Consider the following 11,153-nt stretch of genomic DNA (forward strand, 5'->3'; position numbering starts at 1 on the left):
CTTGGAAGGCTGAGGTGGAAGGATCCCCGGAGCCCAGCAGGTTGAGGCTGCGGTGGCCAGTAGCGACCACTGCACTCCAGTCTGGGCAACAGAGTAAGACTCCAACTAAAAAAAAAACCAAAAAAACAAATACTTTATAGATAATTAAAATGGAGATATAACAGAGTGTTCAAAAAGTCTAGAGGCCACAGCTCTAATGGGAAGCCCTTGAAGATTTCTGACTAGTCAATGTGTTGAAGGCTAATCTGGCAAAGTACAGTAAAGAACAATGCACTTGGAGTCGGGGCCCATCTTCAAAGCCTGGCTCTGCCATTTATCAGCTGTGGGATCCTGGGCAATGTGCCCACCTCTCAGAGCCCCTTAGTTCTCAAATTGTGTGAAGTCGGTGGGCTCCAGTCCGCCATCTACGATCAGAGTGAGGGTGTCACATGATGGGTGCTCAGTCAATCCCCAGGACTAGGGAGTTAGGCAGCCCTTGCAGGTGGGAAGGGTGGAGGTGAAAGGCAAGGAAAGTGGGGAGCAAAGGCTATATGTGGAAGAAGAGCTCACGAGCCTGGGAGAGAGGCAGACAGCGATGCCAGAAACTGGCCTTCTCGTGGTCCTGGCTGGAATCTCGTCTTGGCCCAGGCCTCCCCGCGAAAGCTGGGTCTTTCCCAGAGGGTCTTCCAGGAACCAGCCTGGAAGGTCAGAGGTGAAGCTAGTCTCACCATCACAGCCTTGGAGGAGGGGGTCCGAGCAAATGGGCAAGGCCTGTGACCAGGGTGAAAGGGCCAAAGAGAGCTGTGGCTCCTGCCATGTGAACTTGGCAACTTCAGGTGCTGGCTGCCTTTCTGTGGCGGGGCAGGGGCAAGGGGGGTCACTTCCTGATTCTCAGGCCTGGGAGACGCCCAGAGTCATCCCTCCCAGCACTAACGAAATCAGGCAATCATCCAAGCCCCACCTAGTCACTGCTCCCTTCCTGACCCCAGCCTTCTTGACCTCATCTGTTGGGTCTAGCAGCAAATGGGCTCATTGGATGTGTGCTGTCTCATTCCTTCCACTCCTCCGCCCTAAGTTTTCAAACACATACACGCATGTGCGTGTGCGCACGTACACACACACACACACACACACACACACACACACACACACACCCTGAACCACCACTGCCACCACCAGGAAAAAGAACTGGAGAAACCAGCTAGTGGCCTGTGTGTACACCTTATCTTGCAGCAGCCTTCAGAGCCCCACCTTGGAAGAAGCTGGGCCAGGGTCACGCCAGGGCTTGAGGCTTTGCCCCGACTGCAGCAACACCGAGAGCCGACACTTGCGGACCCCTGGCCGTGTGTCAAGAATGAGCCTACACTCTGGACATGTATTCAAAGACACTCTCATCATTATCATTTTGCAGATGGGGAAACTGAGGATGAGTAACCTCTCCGAGGTTGCCCCGATATATCTCCTTAGTAAGCTGGCCTGTTTATCCTTGGGAAATAGGCCTCCTGGTCTCCAGTAATACTTCTTGTCCTGAAGTCCACTTTGATAGCAAGAGGATCGCATCAACTTCCTGAAGCTGGCATGTGCACAGCCCATCTTCTCTCACTCTTTTACTTTCAACCCATGTATGTCTTCACATTTATTTATTTATTTTTATTTATCTATTTTTTTTTTTTCAAGTTGGAGTCTCCATCGCCCAGGCTGGGGTGCAGTGGCATGGTCACAGCCATCCCAGCGTTGACCTGCTGGGCTCTGGCGATCCCTCCACCTCAACCTCCCAAGTAGCTGGAACTACAGGCGCGTGTGATGGCACCTGGCTAATTTTTAAAAATTTATTGTAGAGATGAGGTCTCACCAAGTTGCCCGGACTGGTCTCGAACCCACAGACTCAGGCAATACACACTTGCCTTGGCCTCCCAAAGTGCTGGGATTACAGGCTGAGCCACTGAGCCTGGTCATGTCTTTACATTTAAAGTACACCTCTTGCAGATAACATAGAGTTAGATCTTCCTTATTTATCTGGCCAGAAAATCTCTGCCTTTTGAATAGAGAATTTAGTCTAATTACACTTAATGTTGGAGTAGGCCTGCCTTCTTCCTGTTTTCTACTTGTTGCCTCTGTTCTTCTTATCTTGTCTTGTTTGCAGGAACTATTATTTATTTATTTATTTTAGAGACAAGATCTTGCTCTTGTCTGGAGGTTGGAGGGCAGTGGCATGATCATGGCTCACTGAAGCCATGAACTCCTGAGCTCAAGCAATCTTCCCGATCCTCCCGCCTTAGCCTCCCTAGTAGCTAGGACTACAGGCGTGTGCCACCACACCTGGCTTGCATGGGTCTCACCAAGTTACCCAGGCTGGTCTTGAACCCCTAAGCTTAGGCAATCCTCTTGCCTCGGCCTCCCAAGGTACTGGGATTACAGGCTGAGCCACCGCACCCTGCCCCCTGGTTTTTCTATATCTCACTTTTGCATGGTACACATGACACCCCTATACCTGTGTGTCATTCAACACAACTCAGACATAGCCACCTCAGACAATGAACGCATCTGGCTATAGCACAGAGATGCTGCCAGGCAGGTACCCCTCTCAGCCTAGCAGTGGTTTGGCCAAATTTGTATCTGTTGATACATTTCAACCATATTTTCTAAAGAAAAGAGCAGAGGGTTCATAAGTTTAATTCAGTAGAGACACACAAAGAAATGTCTAGGTAATCAGTCTAGGGGCCTGTATATCACACTGGGAGTGAAGGAGACAGAACACGGGTAATCCCAGCACTTTAGGAGGCAGAAGTGGGAGGACTGCTTGAGTCCAGGAGTTCAAGACCAGCCTGGGCAACATAGTAAGACCTCACCTGTACAAAAAATCCTGATGGTTATAGTCTCAGCTAATTGGGAGGCTGATGTAGAAGGATTGCCTGAGCCCAGGACGTCAGGGCTAGGTTGAGCTGTGATCATGCCACTGCACTCCAGCCTAGGTGACAGAGTGAGACCCCGGCTTAGAAAACAAAAAAGAGACAGAACAAATATGGAAACTGGAGCTAGACCGTGGAAGGGTATTTATAGGCATGGTGGCAACAGAGCTCCCCAACACAGGGGTCTGTTGTTTGATGTCCTGTTGCCAACCTGACCTTTGGACACGATTTCAGTTACTCCCCAGGTAGACCAGCAGGGGCGGGCCACCCTTGCAAATGCTGGGCTTGCACTCTAGAGTCAGTCCTAAGACTGCCTCTGGCCTACCTGTGGCCTTGGAGGGCCTCAAGTCCAAGCTCCATATCTAGCCCATGCTGTGTCTCCACAAGGCAGCTCTCCTTGGCTCTCGGGGAAGATCTCCTGGGCTCAAGCAATCCTCCCATTCTGCCTCTAATGTGCTGGGATTACCAGTGTTCTGTCTCCTTCACAACCAGTGTGATATATAGGCTGGAGTCCCCAGACTCATTACCTAGACATTTCTTCGTATGTCTCTACTGAGTTAAACTTATGAAGCCTCTGCTCTTTTCTACTTTAGAAAATATGATCAAAACGTATCAACAGATAAAAATTTGACCAAAATTCCACCCTGATTCCACCCTGGAGGAATTCTAAGAAGGCCTCACTCTCACCCCACAAACATCCCCCTCAGTCATCAAAGGCCGACACCTCTTACTCTACCTCTGGGGCCTCAGTCCCACTATTCCAAGGGAAGTGCAGTGAGCCTTCCATGTAAGTACAAAAATTCAGGCCTGCTGTGGTCCAAGAGATCAGTAACTTTTGAGATGGAGTTGGTTGGTCCTGGAGTGGGAACCTCCTTTCTCTTTCCCCCCAGCTTTTAGCACCCACCCTACAATTTCCTAAGACCTGGAAAGTTCGCCCTGTGCATTTGACTTTGATTTAGATGGCATATGCACCGATAGGGTGTCTTTTCTCTATTCTCTTCTAGTCCTGATCACTGAAGGAGAAAGTCTCATCTGGGTGCTAATAAGTGCAACCCCTACTAGCACTTGCTAGTTGTTTCCAACATGGCAGCTAGCTGGGACCTGGTTCTGAGCAGGGAGAATAGCAGGAGATGATGACTTGGGACCCAGTGAGATGGGCAGGGACTCAAGACACATTTCACTTCCTGCTCTACCTGACCTAGAAGCCCTGGGCCCCTTATTTCTCCCACACATGTGGCTTTATTCCTCCCATCTGGTGCCTGGCCCTGGCCCCATGCATTTCCTACTTCCTAAGGCTTGGGGGACATAGGCAAGTAAGGCATGGCCGAAGGTCTGTGGCCTCAGTAGGAGACTGAATTAGGGAGGACGAAGGGGAGAAATGGTCACTGATCACACCTCCAGTTCCTAGTGTCTGGGGGCTCCCTCACTATTTCCACAGTAACAAGTCTTCCCTTTTTTTGAGTTAGGGTCCCACTCGGTCACCCAGGCTGGAATGCAGTGGCACCATCACAGTTCACCGTGGCCTCAACCTCCTGGACTCAGGCAATCCTCTCGCCTCAACCTCCTGAGTACCTGGAACTATAGGCACACACTACCACGTCCGGATAATTTTTTTATTTTTTGGTTGAGATGCTATATTACCTAAGCTGGTCTTGAACTCCTGGGCTCAAGTGATTCCCCCCAACTCAGTCTCCCAAAGTGCTGGGATTGCAGGCATGAACCACCGCATTTGGCCTACTAATCCTCCTTTTACAGCTGTGGAACCTATACTCGGAGAAGGCAAGTCCAGCACTCAGGGTAGTCCAGCTAAAGCTGGACTGTGTGGATGAGGGTAAGGATATACCCAGAAACTGCTCTGGAATGAGTGGCTTGTTCGGGGTAGAAGGACCCTTTCGTGATTCAAAGACCCAAACAACAAGCGGAGCACCGGGAGGCGGTCACGAGTTGGGGTGACTTTGGCCCAAGCACGTTGTGCTGATCGTGTGGGCCCCGTGCCCTTCCCCCACTCTGCTCTGTCCCTGCCCCAAAAGGAAGGGGGAAGGCCTCTGCCAGGCTATGCCAGGAATGCTGTTCTCAGCAGCACCCGGGGTGGGGGGAGGGCAGCCTGTTTCCCAGAAGGTGGGTGGAAGAGCATGCTGCCAGGGTGGGAAGGGGCCTCCTCTGCTCTCCCCTCCCACTCCCCACATTCCCTTCCCCCCAGACAGCACAGGGGCCAGGTGGCACAGGACCCTTTCCTGGGGGCAACCCCGACCCAGGGGTGACGTGCTCAGCATCTGTTTCTCCCAAGGGTGGCAGATGGGGGGGGCGGCTGCTTGGTGCCAGCAGCTCCTCCCACCACCACAGCCATGAGCTAAGGCCATTGTTTAGAGAAATGTCCACCCAAACCCCAGAGCACATAGCTCCAGGCAGCTTTCTGAGCCAGAGAGGCGGAGGTTGTGCTTCCAAGTGGCAGGGGCCGTGGGGAGGGGAATAAGGGTAAGAAACACGACAAGAATCTTGGCGGCCATTTTCTGTGCCCCTGTCGCTGGTCAGCCTAGGCCTCGGGCCTCGTGTCTACTGTCCTTTGTAAGCCTTAATTTTGGGAATGCTATGACGACCTCATTTTATAGATGAGAAGACTGAGGGTCAGAGGCTCAACTGTAGATGCTGTGGCAGGGCCTGGACCCCAGCATCCATCTCAGAGCCCACATCCCTACACCCTGCCAGGAGGCCTCCTATCAGCCCAATCGGGACCTCCATGGAGTGACTTCCTCGGCATAGAGGCTATGAGGACCCCCAGTGCAGTGTCTAGTGCAGCGGTCAGTGGGGTTCTCAGTGGCTTTGCTGGGGTAGCTGCTGGCCTGTCCTGTGCATTCTAACTGGGACAGGCTCAAGTCCACAGAGGTGGTTCTGGACCACTGCCTCCTCCCCCAAATCCTATGACCCTCCCCTCGCCCAGGGGATGTGGGGCTGGGGAGGTGGCCTCAGGCTTACCCCATGAGGGTACAGGCAGATGAGAGTGGACAGGAAACAGGGAGTGAAGGTGCCAGAGACACAGGGAGGGAAGAAAGATGGCAGGCCCGAGCACTGTGCAGAAAGTTGGCATGGCCCAAAGACCAGCAGAGATCCTACTTGCCCTGGGCCCCCATCCTAAAACCAGGTGGGGTAGTATTTCCCTCACAGCACACTTTCTGATACCCCTGTGTACATGCTATCAGATCCTCTGGGCAACCCCACACAGTAATAAGATGGAAGGAATAATTTTCTCCATCCTCCTAGAACTGTCGATGGTTAACCTGCGGCATGTCTTGCCTCCTAGCCTGCCCTGTTCACTGCCCTCCCAGGGCATCCTCTGAGATCATGGATGTAGAGGGCAGTGTCGAGTCCACCCGCCTGGCTTCTGCCCTGGGGCATTTTTTGAACACTGCTGAATTCCCTTGAAAAGTGGCCAGAAGCTCTGGGCAAGGAGGCGGGTAGAGAGGAGGCTCATGGACTCTAAACCCAGTGAGTCCTCTTGGGGAGGCCCTGTGGATGCTGGGTCCTCCAGACCCCACTCTAGGAGTAGAGAGAGAGGGGTGGGGGGAGAAAGGAGGTACAAGGGGGCCAAGGCGACCGGGGACACAGAATGCCCGGAGGTGAGCCAGGCCAGCACCCACAGCGTGGAGGTTGGTCTTTCTTCAGAGTGTGTTGTTCTGATCCAGGTACAATTTTCCTGACTTCTCTGAGGATCCTAAGAGGTTACCCCAATGGCAGGCCCAGGGAACCCTTGGAGCAGCCCCTGACGTTAGGGTGGTGTGTGTATGTGTCAGGCGGGGAGCAGGGGCTGGGAGTTTGGGGAACTGACTACTGCATTTTGTTTTGTGACACACCTGGCTGGATGATTCTACCTGTCTCTTGAGGGAAGAGGGTGGCCACCCCCACTGACGGCCTCGTGGAGCTGGAGGGAAGCTGGTTTTGCTGGTGTCTGACTTAGCCTGAGGGAGGATGGGGAAGAGGCTGTGGCCAGCTTTGGAGATATCTTTCATGCCTACCTGCTCGGCCGCCCCCACCCTCGTAGCCCTCTCTGCCAGTCACAGGCCTCAGGGTTTTGCTCCTGGCCAGTTGTCAAGGACCACAATAACTGCCAGCTGGGCCTTTAACCTGCCCAGAAGTGACTGGATGGGAGACTTAAGCTCTTCCTCATCAGTTAAATCAGGATCATTAGAATCCTTATCTCCTTGTGTTGTAAGCAGGCTTAAATCAGATCATAGATAATACATTTAAAGTGTTTGGCTCCTGGTAAGAACTTAATTAAAGAGTTATTAATTCGGTGCTAACTGCACTAGGATCTGGGCAGGGAACTTCTGCAAACCCCCCAAATCATACCGGCTCCATCTGGTTCCCCAAATAGAGGCTGATCCCCAAAGTGGGAAGGGTGAAGGGGGCTCTCTAGGGAGGACTCTGGAAAGGACACAGTGAAGTGACCCAAAAGGGCTTCTGAACAAAGGGAGAGTTGTGCCCACAAGCCAAGAGCCCTGGACAGCTCTGGCTTCCTATCCAGGGCAGGACTGAGGCCGACTGGGTTCCAGAAAACAGGGGAAGATGTATAGGCTGAGGAGCTGCAACCTGATATTTTGTCACACAAGGAAGCCTGGGTCCTGCCTGCCTGGACGATCAAAGTGATGATTTAGACATTGTTCCGGTAAAATTCCACTCAGAGCCCAAAAGTCAGCCCATGCCTCACCTCTGAGTAGGGCAGGGCAACAAAGTTTGCTTCCTGCCCCTCCCTGCTGCCTTTTCAGATGCTTCTGCCCTCTGCCCTTGCTACCCCATCCTACTGTCCTCTCACTCTTCCCAGCGTGGTCCCCTCTGCCCCCAGAATCTAGGGCTGGGGTGCTGAGCCCTGGGACCCCAAGACTCCCTTCCTCAGCAGCACTCAGAGGACTCACCTGAATGCAAAGTGCAAAGGGTTCATTTTGGCAACTTCCTCTGCCCCGGGAGCAGGTGTGCAAATCCAATCCCCACCCCCTGCACTCCCGGGCTTGGGGACCCTCAGCAGAGACAAAGCTGCTGCCTTCTTGGCCTCCCTCTACAACTCAAGGTCAGAACCAAACGGACCCACCCAAGTCCCCAGGGTGGGTCAAGGACAGATCCAGGGCTCAGGTGAGGTGAGTGCCTGCGGGCTCTCCCGACCTAGGTTCCCGCCAATGAGCTGGGGTTGACCTTGTGGTGAGAGAGACAGGAGCAAGACTCCTTTTTGGAAAGTTAAAAAAAGAAAAGAGAAAAGCAAAGCACCGCTCACCCTCCCCCAGAAGCCCGGCTCCCTGTGTTGGAAGTTCCCAGGGTGCTGAGAAAGCAGACCCCAGTGAGGTGGGAGCCCCCCTGCCAGGGTGGGTCTCTCCACTCTCTCCAGGGTCAGCACTTGTTCCTCTGTCACCACCCAGGGGCACAAGGGGCAGGGCGAGAAAGAGAGAATGCAAGAGAGGTGGGAAAGGTGAGTCAGGCATCAGCTGCCTGGACAGCTGACCAGGAACCAAGCAGGGAGCAGGCCCTGGGGGAGAAGGCGCCCCTCTTCTCCTTGGGTGTTGTCTCAGTGGGAGCACAGGTGATGGTGGAAGAGCTCCTGGGCTGATTCTCCCCTTGCCTTGTGCAGTGATGGGGCTGGGATCAGCCTTGAAATACAGCTCAGGGAGACTGAGAGGAAGCCTCCCCAGAGCAGGGCTGGCAACTTGGGATCTGCCTATCCCCAGCCAGCCTTGGGTCACAGCTCCTCCCCTCTAGGACAATTTTTTTCTTGCCACTCCACCCAATGGCAGCCACATTTGTCTAGCCCTAGTCAGCTCTTTTTTTTTTTTTGAATTGGAGTCTCACCCTGTCACCCAGACTGGAGTGCAGTGGCCGCTCCCGGCCACCACAGCCTTGACCTGCTGGGCTCCGGCGATCCTTCCGCCTCAGCCTTCCAAGTAGCCAGAACTACAGGCGCGCGCTACCACGTCCGGCTAATTTTTTATTTATTGTAGAGATGAGGTCTCACCTGACCAGGCGGGTCTCGAACTCACTGGCTCAGGCATTCCACTCACCTCAGCCTCCCAAAGGTGCAGGATTACAGGCTGAGCCACCGAGCCTGGCTGTCAGCTCTCTTTTTAGAGTATTTTCCCTCCAATATTCAAGCCCAAGGCCAAGTCCCAGATGCTGCCTGCCCCAAGGGCACCTCTTTGCTGTTCCGTTCAGCAACACCCACTGGCCACTCATACCCTCAACCGGGAACACTGCATCTCACACTCTGGTCCTGTTCTCATTCCCCAGATGCTCCTTGTCTCCCTCCAGATCCTCCTATTCGAGGGTTGAGGCCTGACTCCACCAGCTCCCGGGACCCTTGACCACTCGAGTGGGCTGGTTCCCCTTCTGTCGTGCCCATGTGCAGAGCAAGCCAAGCTTCCCCAAAACTTCCAGAGAAGTCTTCCATTTGTACCAAGACCTCCCCCTAGTCTTGGTTCCTGTCCCAGGCATCACCCATGCACCATGCTGGTGAGTAATTGTAACCAAACCAGAGGGTGGGACCAGAAAACCACATCTCAGGGAGCCACTCACACAGCTTGCTATGTGGCTGGGCAGGCCTTGGTTATTGCCTCTCTGGAGGGCACGGGGCACGGAGCATGGGACAACTTCTTCCAGGCTTTCTGATTGGAAACCTAAAGGCATCATTAACATGGACTGATGGCTCCTCCCAGAGGCCTTGGCGATCCCAAGGCCTCTGATCCCAAGATGGTGACAGGTGCCATCTCTGAGTTCCTGGGGTCAGGATCTCAGGAGTTCGGGTCAAAGGGGCCCAGGACACATTCCACTTTGTAAAGTCCCCCTGTCCCGTCGCCTCTGGTCACGTGTGTTCCCTGGGCAGGCTACCTGTATCACTTCTTGTTGTAATAACTGTTGATAGGAGTTGGGGGCTTATTGTCCCATCCACCAGGTTGTGAGCTCCCTTATCCTGTTTGTTCCTGTGTCTCTGGTGCCCAGTGTAGGCAGAGGGCACACAGGGTGGGCATGTATAGACATGCATACTCATGTCTATCCCAAGAGGAAAAAAGGGCAACATGACTTTGGGACAGTCCTGTGACCCAAGCCTGTCTCCTCCCGCCCCTCCCTCCCCAGGGGCTCCACTCCCACCTGGGACTGCTGGGCTCTCCCAGGGCTCTCCTTACACACAAATGGGGTCTGCTGAGCCACAGCAAGATGCTGGTCTCTAGACACCAAAAGAGGGTTGTCATAAGGTTCTACAGACACCTTCGGCTTCTCCTATGGGCTGAGGAAGCTGCGGCCCTCCCTCCTGCCTGGACTCAGCAGGCTCCCATGCCCTGTATGGGCCAGTGACACTTCCAGACGATTGCAGGTGCCCAGGGCAGCTCTGCCTTGCACACTGGGCATGTCTGGGCCTTTGACCCTGTCATCGTCCCCTTCTCAGCTTCAGGAGTCCTGGTGGAAGATTTATTTTCCTCCATAGGTGTGTGGGGCCTGGCTCCATGCAGAGACCTCATGTGCCATTTTCCTGAACTTTCCACCAATGAGGCCCTCACAGACCGTGCTTGGGTTAGATGTCCTAGGCCATGCTGTGAGCTGTGGGCACCTGCTTCCCCTTCCTCATTAACTCTGGGTACACGTCACACGCACCGTGGCGTTTGGCTCTACACACCCTCTCCTGACCCCCGGAAAACCCCCTTCACCATCCCGCTCTGTTGCAAGCCAGGTACCTTGTCGCAGTCCACCACTTTGAGCCTTGGTTCGACAGCAGGGTCTGTCTTCTGAGTTTCCTCAGGGGCTACAGCCTCATTCTCCGTGGAACCCTGGAAAGAAGACATAAGGGGCTTACTTACAGCAGATGAGAGGAGAGGGTGGAGCCTCCCGCTGTCCCATGACACCAGGACTGGCAGTCAGGAGTGCTGAGAGTGCAGGGTGGGCAGAAATGAGGACACTGAGTACTTTTGCAAACAGAGAGCCACTGATGTGGGCATTACTACTCTCTGTGCCCTACTTCTTCCTTAGAAAAATGATTTCTGCAAAAACAAAAGAGGCAGACAGAGCTGGGAAAGAAAGGAAGCTGGCTGAGAGATTGTAGGCAAACAAGAGCAGTGAGTGGGAATGCTCTCAGAAAGGGGATACTGATGGGTATCAGGCAAAGGGAGTCACAGCATAGCACTCAGCCCACCTGGTAGGGCTCGCTGAGCCACACCTAGTGACTACTCTGCCTTCCTGGTTAGTCAACAGAGCCCATGAGTCACAGGCTAGGGCTTCTAGGTCCACATGCCCACAAGA

At 53.8% G+C, this 11,153-nt stretch overlaps 1 protein-coding gene across 1 annotated transcript in view; it reads right to left on the reverse strand.

Moving 5' to 3' along the window:
- The window catches only part of FA2H (fatty acid 2-hydroxylase), a 27,398-nt gene extending 16,717 nt beyond the window's left edge, over positions 1 to 10,681 (reverse strand). Inside the window, exon 1 of the mRNA XM_021717446.1 lies at positions 10,592 to 10,681. The gene's annotated coding sequence lies outside the window, so the exon portion shown is untranslated. The remainder of the gene's footprint in view (positions 1 to 10,591) is intronic.
- Between the last annotated feature and the right edge of the window lie 472 nt (positions 10,682 to 11,153).

This window comes from Carlito syrichta, unplaced genomic scaffold (genome assembly GCF_000164805.1).
Source record: "Carlito syrichta isolate Samal-C Ts95f unplaced genomic scaffold, Tarsius_syrichta-2.0.1 Scaffold309739, whole genome shotgun sequence".
Taxonomy (NCBI): domain Eukaryota; kingdom Metazoa; phylum Chordata; class Mammalia; order Primates; family Tarsiidae; genus Carlito; species Carlito syrichta.